The sequence below is a fragment of the Podarcis raffonei genome, chromosome 8, assembly GCF_027172205.1.
Source record: "Podarcis raffonei isolate rPodRaf1 chromosome 8, rPodRaf1.pri, whole genome shotgun sequence".
Classification (NCBI taxonomy): Eukaryota; Metazoa; Chordata; class Lepidosauria; order Squamata; family Lacertidae; genus Podarcis; species Podarcis raffonei.
The window spans coordinates 7,678,509-7,691,643 of record NC_070609.1 but is presented as its reverse complement, the minus strand read 5'-3'; the positions used below and the strand labels follow the sequence as shown (position 1 = coordinate 7,691,643).

Sequence of the window (13,135 nt, the reverse complement as noted above, 5' to 3'; positions counted from 1 at the left end):
GGAAGGGGGGAAGAGTTCAGTCAATTGATAAATAGGTATTGCATACCCTCCGACATTTCTCTGAGGGAAATAGGGACATCCTATCCAATAATAAAAAGGGACGCGGGTGGCACTGTGGGTTAAACCACAGAGCCTAGGGCTTGCCGATCAGAAGGTTGGCGGTTCGAATCCCCGCAATGGGGTGAGCTCCCATTGATTGGTCCCTGCTCCTGCCAACCTAGCAGTTCGAAAGCGTGTCAAAGTGCAAGTAGATAAATAGGTACTGCTCTGGCGGGAAGGTAAATGGCGTTTCCGTGCGCTGCTCTGGTTCGCCAGAAGTGGCTTCGTCATGCTGGCCACATGACCCGGAAGCTGTACTCCTGCTCCCTCGGCCAGTAAAGCGAGATGAGCGCCGCAACCCCAGAGTCGTCCGCGACTGGATCTAATGGTCAGGGGTCCCTTTACATTTACCTATCCAACAACAACAACAACAACAACAACAACAACAACAATGATAATAATACAGTGGTACTTCGGGGTAAGAACTTAATTCGTTCTGGAGGTCCATTCTTAACCTGAAACTGTTCTTAACCTGAGGTGCCACTTTAGCTAATGGGGCCTCCCACTGCCGCCGCGCCGCCAGAGCACGATTTCTGCTCTCATCCTGAGGCAAAGTTCTTAACCCGAAGTACTATTTCTGGGTTAGCGGAGTTTGTAACCTGAAGCATCTGTAACTTGAAGTGTCTGTAACCCGAGGTACCACTTTACAGTGTATGCATTTCTGTAGACAGAGCTGCACTTTGTACTTTTTTCTCTGCAAGGTAGAAGTGCTATCAAACCACCACAGGTCTAAGATTGGTGTTGTGCATGGGTAGTCAAAATAAGGCCCGGGGGCCGGATCTGGCCCACGGACAGTCTGGGAATCAGCGTGTTTTTACATGAGTAGAATATGAGTAGAAAACATTTGGCTTCTGAGATGCTCGAAAACTGAGGTTCACATGTAATTAATAATAATAATAATAATAATAATAATAATAATAATAATAATAATATTTATACACTGCCCTTCTGACTGGGTTGCCCCAGCTACTCTGGGCGTCTTCCAACATATATAAAAAGACAATCAAACATTAACATTTTAAAAACTCCCCTATACAGGGCATGTTCAGATGTCTGGTAAAGGTTGCATAGTTACTTATCTCCTTGGCTCGGGGATCGCATAACTCCATACCCTCCAACATTTCTCTGATGAAAATAGGGACATCCTAAGGAAAAGTGGGACATTTTGGAATCAAATCAGAAACCGGGACGGCTTCTGTAAATACGGCACTGTCCTTGGAAAACAGGGACACTTGTAGGGTCTGCTATTACTGCAACTACTATATATTGTGAAAGCTGTTCATGTTTCCTATGAATTGAACACCTCTTAAGAGACCATAATCAAGTTTCACATGTTGGTTCTTGAGATCGAGAAAGAAGTTTGTCCTCTGTGTTTTGGTGCCATTGTTAATCGATGTGGTGCTGGGCTGAACCTTTCAGAACCGCACTGATTTTTCACAATGCACTGAATTTTTTGGTTTATCAGCATTCCTGAGCAATGCCAGGTACTATATATTAGGGGCGCCTCTCAAGATATTGTAACCAAGTTTTGCATGATGGTTCCTGAGGTCGAATAGCAGGTTTCTGTCTCTGCCTGGATACTGTTGGACACCATATCAAATCAAGATGGCAGCCGAAACCTTTCAAAACTGCACCGATTTTTTTGTTTCTTTCTTTCTTACAACTCCCGAGCGACACCAGGAATGAGGCATGTTATTATTTACTTATTATATATTACTATCTGCCCTTCGTCAGAAGGTCTCAGGCTGGGTTACATTAATATAAAACACAACCTTTAAAACAGTTTACTTGCACTGACTGACCAAAACTTCTCTGATAAACCAGGACTCTGGTTTATCAGAGTCTGCACCAAAGGCACCTTAAAACTGGAGTCTTTGCGGCTGATTCTTCCACTTCCACTCAGAAAGTGCTTACAAATATATGACAGTGTTCCCAGATTTCATCCTTTTTCTGTACCTGTGGTTTTCCAGACTCTCCTCATTCAGGGAATGGCACCCTTTCCACATGGACTCATCTGCTGGGCGAGGTGTGAGAGAGATAGAGAATCTGCTCAGTGAAAAGGATTTAGGGGGAATCTTCTAAACTGCACCCTCAATTCACGCCAGGCACTGATCATGGCATCATTGCTCCCCCAAAAATGCACCTCAAATGCTCTAGCTAGCAGAAAATTGCTAGTGGCCGACAAACATTATCACTGCCATTATTTATCTTCTCATTAAGGAAGCTGATACGTTTCCAGGAAACCCAAGGGGGTCCTGTCTGAAGAACACAGAAACGTGGGAAGATGTTCAGACTATTGGTCTATCTAGTTTGGTATGGTCTATAGCACACGGGTGGCGCTGTGGGTTAAACCACAGAGCCTAGGACTTGCCGATCAGAAGGTCGGCGGTTTGAATCCCCGCGACGGGGTGAGCTCCCATTGCTCGGTCCCTGCTCCTGCCAACCTAGCAGTTCGAAAGCACATCAAAAGTGCAAGTAGATAAATAGGTACTGCTCCGGCGGGAAGGTAAACGGCGTATCCGTGCGCTGCTCTGGTTCGCCAGAAGCAGCTTAGTCATGCTGGCCACATGACCCGGAAAAACTGTCTGCGGACAAACGCCAGCTCCCTCGGCATGTAAAGCGAGATGAGCGCCGCAACCCCAGAGTCATCTGCAACTGGACTTAGCAGTCAGGGGTCCCTTTACCTTTTTAGTGCTTTAAATGGGTGGCATGAAAGCGTCCCAGCTCAGCCCGTTTGTCCTTCTGCCTCTGTTTTGTCTATGCTGACTAGCCAGCGACACACAACTTATTTGTCAAGGGTCAGATGGCTTCCTCCCAGGTTTCAGGACCGTTCTTTCCCATAAGGTACCCCTGCCCGTACGAGCCAGTCTTGCCAGACTCTAGGGTTGTGCGCTCATCTCACTCTATAGGCCGGGAGCCAGCGCTGTCCGCAGACACTTCCGGGTCACGTGGCCAGCGTGACAAGCTGCATCTGGCGAGCCAGCGCAGCACACGGAAACGCCGTTTACCTTCCCGCTGATAAGCGGTCCCTATTTATCTACTTGTACCCAGAGGTGCTTTCGAACTGCTAGGTTGGCAGGCGCTGGGACCGAACGACGGGAGCGCACCCCGCCGCGGGGATTCGAACTGCCGACCATGCGATCGGCAAGTCCTAGGTGCTGAGGCTTTAACCCACAGCGCCAACCGTGTCCGTTCTTTCCCATACTTCCTCCAAATATATAGAATCATAGAACTGTAGAGTTGGAAGGGACCCTGAACATCATCTAGACCAACCCCCTGCCATGCAGACGGCCCATACGGGGTTCGAACCTGCAACCATGGCGTTATCAGCATCATGATCTAACCAACTATCTCCAGCTTCAATCTGACGCAAATATTTTTGCCAATCCCTCTTAAGACGTAAGAGGAGGACACACACACAACCCCAAACCCAAAATAAATATTAGTTATGTATTTCACAAAAAATCCAGGACACAGATTTCCCCTCGAAAGGCAAGGAGGTAGTTGGATGTTCTGGGTTTTCCGCATTTGCGCGGAAGGGAATTTGTGGGGAGTAAAATAAGTCGCATTTCCAAAGCTTGTTTCAAGGCACAACCACCAGTCCTCGCATTCCCCCGCCCTCAGTGTGTTGCCAGGTGTTTGGGGCAAAGGCCCATGGCACAAGTTGGCACAATAGTTCCATATGCTAATTTGTATGTCAGGCTGCCTGTTGGAAATGAAAGGGGTGGCCGGCCGATCTCTCACCAGCAGTGCCCTTTGCGAACTACATAGCTGCTTTTCCCGCAGAGTAAAAATAATATTTTTTAAAGGGCACCCCCCCAAGACCACGCTTAAACCCTTGCCTCTTTCCCCACCGTTTACCCGGCCACACTTTTAATTAACAGCTTCCCCTCACTGTTTGCTAACTCCTCCGCACCTACGATGATCTCTGGGTCCAGCATCAAGTACAAATCGGGCAACATTATTTTTAGTTTCCCAAGCGTTAAAGAGGCCAAGCTAGGAGTGATAAAGGGGGAATTTAGACCTCCGGGCAGTTGGGATAGCACAGCCTAGTTCAGGTCTTAATAAGGGTCAGCAAACTTTTTCAGCAGGGGGCCGGTCCACTGTCCCTCAGACCTTGTTGGGGGCCGGACTATATTTTTTTGGGGGGGGGAAATGAACGAATTCCTATGCCCCACAAATATCCCAGGGATGCATTTTAAATAAAAGCACATATTCTACTCATGTAAAAACACCAGGCAGGCCCCACAAATAACCCAGAGATGCATTTTAAATAAAAAGGCACATTCTACTCATGTAAAAACACACTGATTCCCGGACCGTCCGCAGGCCGGATTTAGAAGGCGATTGGGCTGGATCCGCCCCCCAGGTCTTAGTTTGCCTACCCATGTCTTAAAAGTTTTCATCCTTGTTTCATTGATGAAGAAGCAAAAGGGATCTCTGACTCACCCACAGATCTTTGTCCCTGGACCGGCTGCTATTGAAACGATCAAGATTGGGTTGGGGTGGGAAAAGCAAGCTCACAGCCGACCCCCAAAGCACTTCCACAGCCTGTGCTGCCTGTTCCGTCTGCGTCTTTGTCCTTTTTTTTGTGGCGCCCGTGTTGTGATGATTACAAAAGTCAGATCTGATAAGTGGCGGTTGGCATACAAAAGCACCTGTATTTTCCACGGAAAGGGATGGGCAGGCGGCTGGGCAGCCTGGCTCCGTGGCAGAACATCTGCTTTGCATGCAGAAGGTTCCGGGTTCAATCCCCAGGTTCTCCAGGGATCCAGCGGATCTGTCAGTCCCGGGTTCCCGCCATTGCTTGTCCCCCCCAACTCTTCCATTCAGTTCTCTGGGATTCTGCAAATCCGGAGGGGAGTCCCTAAGGCGGTGGGATGGCGCCTCGTATCACCATCATCATCATCACCATTATTTTTAATTTGTATACCATCTTTCTATCTTACAATACTCAAGCCAGTTTACAAGCTGAAAGAACAAAAAATGTACATCTTATAACAATCTAACGCAATACAAAAATGTGATAATAAAACATAACTTTAAAATAGGCAACCTACATCAAAAAAGTAACATTCAACAATCATTAGAATAGTATAAAATAATAATATCAACATATAAAAGTTAAACAGAAATCCACTCAACAGTTACAATAAATAATATCTAAACTATAATCAATAAAACAATGGCAAGCCATAAAACAATACAGTGGTACCTTAGGTTAAGTACTTAATTCGTTCCAGAGGTCCGTTCTTAACCTGAAACTGTTCTTAACCTGAAGCAACACTTTAGCTAGTGGGGCCTCCTGCTGCCGCTGTGCCGCCAGAGCACGATTTCTGTTCTCATCCTGAAGCACAGTTCTTAACCCGAGGTAATATTTCTGGGTGAGCGGAGTCTGTAACCTGAAGCGTATGTAACCCGAGGTACCACTGCGCAATACACATTGAGAAGAAGAGACTAGAGGGTAGAGCAAGGAAGGTGGAAAGAGGCCTTGCCTGACGGAGTCTCTCCCCTCACAGTTCTTCCTCCTTCTGGCAACTCCGGCAGCCAAGCTGGGGCCATACGTCTTGCTCTGCTTCCCTTTGGACCACAGCAGCGAGACTGGGAGGGGGGTCCTGTCGCCTGGGCAACCCAGGACCTCCATTAACACTGCCCAGGCTTGCACCCCAGCAGTGATTTGACTTCACCGCCACTGGCAGCTAGACTGGTGACTGGGGGCGGCCGCCGAGACCACATAACACCGGTCTTGAAAGACCTACATTGGTTCCTAGTTTCTGAGCACAATTCAAAGTGTTGGTGCTGACCTTTAAAGCCCTAAACGGCCTCGGTCCAGTATACCTGAAGGAGCATCTCCACCCCCATCGTTCAGCCCAGACACTGAGGTCCAGTGCCGAGGGCCTTCTGGCGGTTCCCTCACTGCAAGAAGCCAAGTTACAGGGAACCAGGCAGAGGGCCTTCTCGGTAGTGGCGCCCACCCTGTGGAACACCCTCCCACCAGATGTCAAAGAGAAAAACAACTATCTGATTTTTAGAAGACATCTGAAGGCAGCCCTGTTTAGGGAAGCTTTTAATGTTTAATAGATTGTTGCATTTTAATATTTTGTTGGAAGCTGCCTAGAGATAATGTCATCAGGCATCACAGTGGGTACCGCAGAAGTCAGAAAGAGGAGAATCGCCAGCTTTTTCTTCTTCCGACGCTTTCTTGCCTTAAGCAGCAGCCGTGCACAATGAATGAACAGAACGACCTTTTCTCCTTGCAGGGAGATGTAATGAAAGGTAAATCATCACCTGCAAAAGAAAAAGAAACAGTCTCGTTTGCTGGCTCTACCTAGGTTTTAGCAGCACAGGAGCCCTGCAAGATATAAAGAGTTGGCCACACCTAGCACGGCGCCTGTGCCGAATTAGGAACAACACGTCAGTTTATTCTCTGCATCTGGGTCAGCAAACAAGTCTCCTCTAATTTGCTTTATTTTTAAAGTTATTTACTTTTACGTCAAACGAGCCTATAAATCTCTTATCTGGGACCATGCCTGATGTAGAAGGAGAAGGGGGGGCACCCAAACCATTGTGAGAGGCCTTTTATCAAATGGACGGCTCATTAAACTCGTTACGCTTCTAAAAGTGATGAAGAGAGCCGAGCACAGCTGTGGATACAGACTGGATAAATAAATACACATTAATAGGAGGTGGGAGCCCAGCCTGATTTCATGTCCGCAAAAAAGGAACATCGGTGGGTTTCTGTGAGGAAACATAGAGGATTGGGTTTGTTTCTCTTTCTCTCGTTTGCATAATCTATGTTCTGGGGAAACTGTGTTTTGTATTGCCTTGGTGATAAACATAAATATTGGTTGAATGAAACCTTGCACATTATGTGAGGGGGTCAGGATGTTAAATGAAATTCAAAGGAGTGCAAGAGGGCAGAGAGGCATAATCTCTCGCCATAGTGCCTTTTATTCCTGGACTGGCTATAATAATGATTTTTATAATAATTTTATTATTCCTACTCCGCCCATCTGGGCTATCATCACCATCATTATAAATTTACTGCATTTATATCCAACTTTTTTCTGCAAGGAGCTCAGGGTGGCTGGCGGGCATAGCTCTCCCCCTCCTCATTTCATGCCCACAGCCCTGCGAGGTAGTGTTGTAAACAAAAATTGCCCTTTTCCCTTATGGGGTATCCAAGAGCCCATATAGAGTCCTTACATAGGTTCCCTATTGGTAGGAGAAAATAACAGAGGCCAACCAGAGAATATTGAGAAGCAAAGCAGCTAGTAAGCCTGATCTTTATTGATCTGTTGCAACAGGGTGCTCCCCTCACCCGCAGGAGAGGAGGAGGAACCCAGAAAAATGGTGTGCAAGGCCTTATAAAGACTTTTGAAATTCCCACCCTGTAGATCAAGACCACTCCCAGAAACATCATACATACATCACAGAAGGGGTGTAACCTAAGACCACCCCTCAGATACATCACACCTACATCACAGAAAAGGCGGTCTAAACAGAAATTTGAATATTGTTTTTCTCCTGTCGTTGTTTATCTCCTGTCTGGCAGGTTACTTGATTGGATTTCCTGGGGAGCCTGGCCAGTCTTTTGTAGTGATAAATACTTAGTTCCTGGGCCAGGTCACAGGCTCACACCCTATTCAAACACAGACAGGATTTGTGAAGGAAAAGACAATGGGGAGGCTTTTCCACTTTGACCTTGCAGAGAAAACATTTGGTCAGTTTAGGAATCAAAATGGTTCCAGGTTGGTCTTCCTGTGCTGATCTATGTATGTGCGGTTATGAACATTACCATATATCTAAGACCATAAAATTCCTAGCACAGTAGGTTAGGCTGAGATGTAGGCCTAAGGCCATCCAATGAGCTGCATGGCCAAGCGGGGATTCGAACCCTGCTCTCCCAGGTCCTAGTCCGACACTCTAACCACTGTGCCACACAGCCTTATAAATTTCCACCTCACCGTTTAGCTCAAAGAATTCTCAAGATGGCAGAGATGTAGACAGATAGATAGATGTTTTATTTTTATTTATTTATTGAATTTATATACTGCCCTATACCTGGAGGTCTCAGGGCAGCTCATAGAACAAAAACAAAATACAAAACCATAAAATATAGAATCAAATATAAAAAAAAACCCAATAGGAAGGCTTTTGTTGTTATGGATTGCTGTGTGTGCTTGCCTGTTCAATTTTAAGCTGTGTTTGTCTATTATTTTCTATTAGTCTGAATCTTCTTTCTCTCCAAGGTGGAATGCAAACCGATCAGTTAGATAATGTGGGTTCTTTACTAGGCCTTCATTCTGATTTGCTTGCAGGAAGGTTACACGATGCACCCCACACTTTCTAGTGCATTTCCAGGGGCCGCATTCTGTCCTGGGCAATGTTTCAGGGGCCGCATCCTGGTGGTGGGCGGAGCCAGCATCAAACATGAGCAGAAGAGCAATTCAATGTTAAACGTCGCCTTTGTACATGGGTAGGCAAACTAAGGCCCGGGGGCCGAATCCGGACCAATCGCCTTCTAAATCCGGCCAGTGGCGTAGCGTGGGGGGTGCAGGGGGGGCCGGCCGCACCGGGCGCAACTTCTGAGGGGGGCGCACTCGCTGCCTCCGGAGTCGCCGAAGAGCCTCGGGCGCAGGCTGTAGCAGAGCCCCATGTCTCGCGGAACCGACGAGCTGGCAGCGGCTCTCAGCGCTCGCCGCAGTCCCCGCGCATCAGGGTCGCGGAGGGCGCGCCAGGCAGCCCCTCCTCACCGACTGGCAGTGTTCGCCTGCGGGGCTCGGCCAGCGCGCTGGGCTGGCCGCGTGGAGTCGCCGAGGAGCTGCCGCCTGCCATGCCGCCCTGGCTGCTTCAGCCGCGTCCGACAGCCGGCTCAAGGCTCCTTCCGGCCGGGTCTCCCGACGGGGCGCTGCGGGCGGAAGCTCCGGCACCAAGCGCCACGCCGCCCAGGTTCGGGTCGCTGTCTGGATGCGCGCAGCCCGCCAAACGCGCCACCGGAGGCGAATGAAGCGCCAGCCAGAGCCACCTGCGCTCTAGTGCCTGCGCGCCAAGACCGCCCACCCGCGCCGGAGGCCGGCCGACGCACTGGCCCCAGAGGCGCCCCCTCCCCGCGCCAGAAAGAAGCCGCGTCGGGGCTAGCCGGGCCGGGGAGGGAGACAGAGAAGGCTGCGCCGCGACGCCCAAAGACGCACGTCTTGGCGCAAAGTGGCCCGCGGCACCCAGACGCGGAAGGGACCCTCTCCTCCTGCCCCGCCACTGAACTGCAATTCCCAGCTCCCTTGGCAAATCCCAGTCCCCAATCCCCAAGATGCTTTATTTGAGGCAGGGGTCCTTTAATTGCAAAAACAACACCACGGAGGGCAGTAGTCACCACGAAGTTTGCCCCAGAGTAGAGCCGTCAGTATTAATGACCATGGTTAGGGGTTAGGGGGCGCAAATTACTTGCCTTGCCCCGGGTGCTGACAACCCACGCTACGCCGCTGAATCCGGCCATGGACGATCCGGGAATCAGCGTGTTTTTACATGAGTAGAATGTGTCCTTTTATTTAAAATGCATCTCTGGGTTATTTGTGGGGCATAGGAATTTGTTCATTATTTTTTTTCAAAATATAGTCCGGTCCCCCACAAGGTCTGAGGGACAGTGGACCGGCCCCATGCTGAATAAGTTTGCTGACCCCTGCAGCTTTGTACAATAGGCTGGTTCCTGCAGATATCCCCCCCCCCGAATCTCTACCCTCTATTATGCAGGCAAGCCAGAGACATTACCAAAGTTTTGGGACACATTTCAGCCAGGCAGAAGCAAGGGAGACAAAGACTGTGGGAGACAAGAGTCCTGAGGGCCAGGCTGCAAGGCATGGAGGGCCGCATCCGGGCTGTGGGCCTGAGGATCCCCAATCCTCTTAAAACACAAATAAACGTTGTAAATGGATCTGAAATGAAAAAGTGGGGTCGGGGGAGAAGTCTTTGCCGGCCTGGTGCTCTCTGGATGTTTTGGACTACAACTCCCATCAGCCCCAGCGATGGGAATGCTGGGGGCTGATGGGAGTTGTAGTCCAAAACATCCAGAGGCCACCTGGTTGGCAGAAGCTAAAGGACAGCTTTCACAGGACAGATGCCACCTTGCCAAATGCATAAATTGTTGTCTCTCCCCTGGAATATAGGAAAAATGTCTATATTTTCCCCTTCAAATGCCCACATTGAAAGAGTCCCGCTTATCTTGCATCTGGCACTCACTGAAAATTGTAAGGTTACTTACTAAATAAATAGGAATATGTTAACAATAACAACCTCTAAAGGGGCCTGTTTCTTTGATTCTGGAAGCAAACTGTCTGATGAAAAACTGGTGGATGCCACACGGCTGCATTTGTGCAAATTATTTCCCCTGAAGGCCAGAGCGCCTGGGGTGTAATGTCGGCTTTAGGAACATTTTATCCCTGCTGCCTTGGCCCGGATTAACGGAGTAGCTAAACACTCTCCAGATAAGGTGGGCCTCACATCTGCTAGCTTTCCCAGAGAAGCGTGTGCTAGAAAGAAAAATAATTAAATGGGTGTGTCCTGCTTTGATGTAATTCAGATTAACCTTTCCTGTTAGTAGCTGTTTTAAGGAAGATGCATTGGGGCTTTTCCCCACATCCCTCCAAGCAAACAGCCCCAATTTCCACAGCCCCCATCATTCTCACTTCTCTGGGGGTGTTAAAGGAGAAATCTGAGGGCTCCCTTGGACAAGAAAATAAGGACACCAGCCAGGAATACCAGAGCAAAACAGCAGCCAGTAGGCTTGGTCTTTATTGAAGACTGTCGCGACAGGACTCCCACCTGCCACCAGGTGGAACAAGATGGAAGCCCCAAACAAAAGAAGACCCCAACTTTTATTAGTTACTAATCCCCCAAACTGCACCCCTAGAACTACATCACAACTACATCATTGACACATCACAAAAAGGAGGGGTTGAGGGAGGAGTTGTGGAGGTAACCTGAGTATCTTGTCACCTGACTGGTTCATTTCCAGAGGACAAAGGGGAGCTGGCAATTTTCTGCCCCCAGAGGGAAGATCTGAAGATTGTCCTTTGTTCCAGTCCATGTTGAATCCACTCCCATATGCAAGTCCTTTGTGACCTTGATGGTCTTCTGTCTGGGGCCATCAAGGTTGTCATGCCAACTGGGTAGGGCTCCTGTGTATGTGCTGGTATGCTCATGGGATTATGGCTGCCCTGTATCAAACCTTCCCCATTTTGTAGTCCTTCCTTATTGGAATAAAATAAAAGTGGAACGGTGCAGATCCGATGTATGGTTGATTTTCTATGGATTTATAACAGAAGCGTAGCGTATGTTGTGTGTGTGTGTGTTGTGTTTGCACAAACTGAATGATTTGGGGGGGGGGAGTTTCCTGCAACAGGGGCAACCGATGGTGGGAGAGGGCAACTAAGACTCCTCACGCAGGGCAGATTTGGCCCTGGGGCTTCCAGGCTGCTGGTCCTCACTGAATTACTATCATGGCCCCCCAGTATGAAATATCAGGGACCCTATGATCAGCAGGTGAGGCCTTCTTGGTGCTCCTGCCTCCAGTAGGAGGCTGATCGGTTGGTGTGTTGAGCTGTGACAGGGCCTTCTCAGTGGTGGTTCCCCATTCGTTGAATTTCCTCTGTAGCGAAGTGCGCCTGCCATTTTCATTCTCGATTTTCATGGGGAATTTGGAAACATCCCTGTTCACCCAGGTATTAGGTGGCTGGGAGATAATGTTCCTGGCAACCCTGGAACCAGTGGTTGAGAAAATGTGATGATTTTAACTGAGTTTCCTGCGTTGCAGGGGGTTGGACTAGATGACTCTTGGGGTCCCTTCCAGCTCTACAATGGTATGATTCTATGATTAGTAGTATATATTTATTTAAACCCCGCCTTTCTCCTTAACAGCATCTCAAACCAAGTAACAGATAAAAATAGGAACAGCTAAAGTATGGGGGAGAATTGTTACAAAAATGATTAAACATTAAAAGAATTAAAACTACCTCTTCATTTAATATATTTAAACCCTACAAACCAACACAACACCAGCCCTTTCATTAAAAGCAGTCAGTTCCCCAAAGCCTGCTGGAATAAGAAAGTATTTACCTGCTGGCAGAAGGACAGCAAGGAGGGAGCCAGTCTAACTTCTTGAGGCAGAGAGTTCCAAAGTCTGGGAGCAGCCACCAAGAAGGCCCTGCCCCATCTCCCCTCCAAGTGTGACTGTCAGGGTGGCAGGACCGCGAGAAGAGCCTCCCCTAAAGATCTTGTACGAGGGGATGCCATCTTTGTTATTGATAGGTTATTGATAGGTTTGCTGCTTGGACTGCTTTGGGAGGAGGGTAGCTTGTAAATTCTATTGTTGTTGTTGTTAACTGCAGAGATTTTTAAAATACTGGATAGAATCTGGATATCTGCACTTTCCGGAAACAGGCTGAATAATTTTTTCCGAGCTGGGAAATGGATCTTTACCGCAAACATCCAATAGTTAGGGTTTTAGCCCTGTTTTAAACATATGTGTTGATGTTTTTTGCATTTTAAACGGGTTTTTAATTATCCTATATTGTGTGTGAACCCCCTTGAGACGGCAGGTGATTAATAAAACTCTAATCATCAGACCCACTGGGATTTGTATTTTCTCTTTTCTTTCTTTCTTTCTTTCTTTCTTTCTTTCTTTCTTGGGATTTGTGTGTGGAGACAAGCATATGAGGCAACATGTGCAGCTTTTCCCTAGCGATAAAAAGGGAGCAACAGGCTTCGGCTGTCGCGCCACAAGACACAGCAACAAGACCGGCGTCCTTTCAAAAAATAAAGAAGTAAAGAAGTTAGCAGCCTGGCTTGTTCTCACTTGCTCCAGCGAGTGAGGGCAAAAGGAAGCGCTTCCGGTGCCTTCAGCTGAGGCAACTGGGCATGCGTCAGAGGCCGGCGCATGCTCTGTGGCGCTCACTGAGGGCGGGGGGATTTTTGAAGGGAAGCTTCCCTCCCTTTCTCTCCCCTCCTCGATTTGTGAAGCTTCCCCACGCGCTCCGCCTCC

At 48.3% G+C, this 13,135-nt stretch overlaps 1 long non-coding RNA gene across 1 annotated transcript; it reads right to left on the bottom strand.

Annotated features, from left to right (window-relative positions):
- Positions 1–10,851: 10,851 nt before the first annotated feature.
- Positions 10,852–13,051, bottom strand: LOC128418263 (uncharacterized). Its single transcript, XR_008331687.1, has 2 exons — positions 12,211–13,051; positions 10,852–11,852 (listed from the first exon to the last, which is right to left on the bottom strand). It is a non-coding gene; the product is annotated as an uncharacterized LOC128418263 (long non-coding RNA).
- Positions 13,052–13,135: the final 84 nt, after the last annotated feature.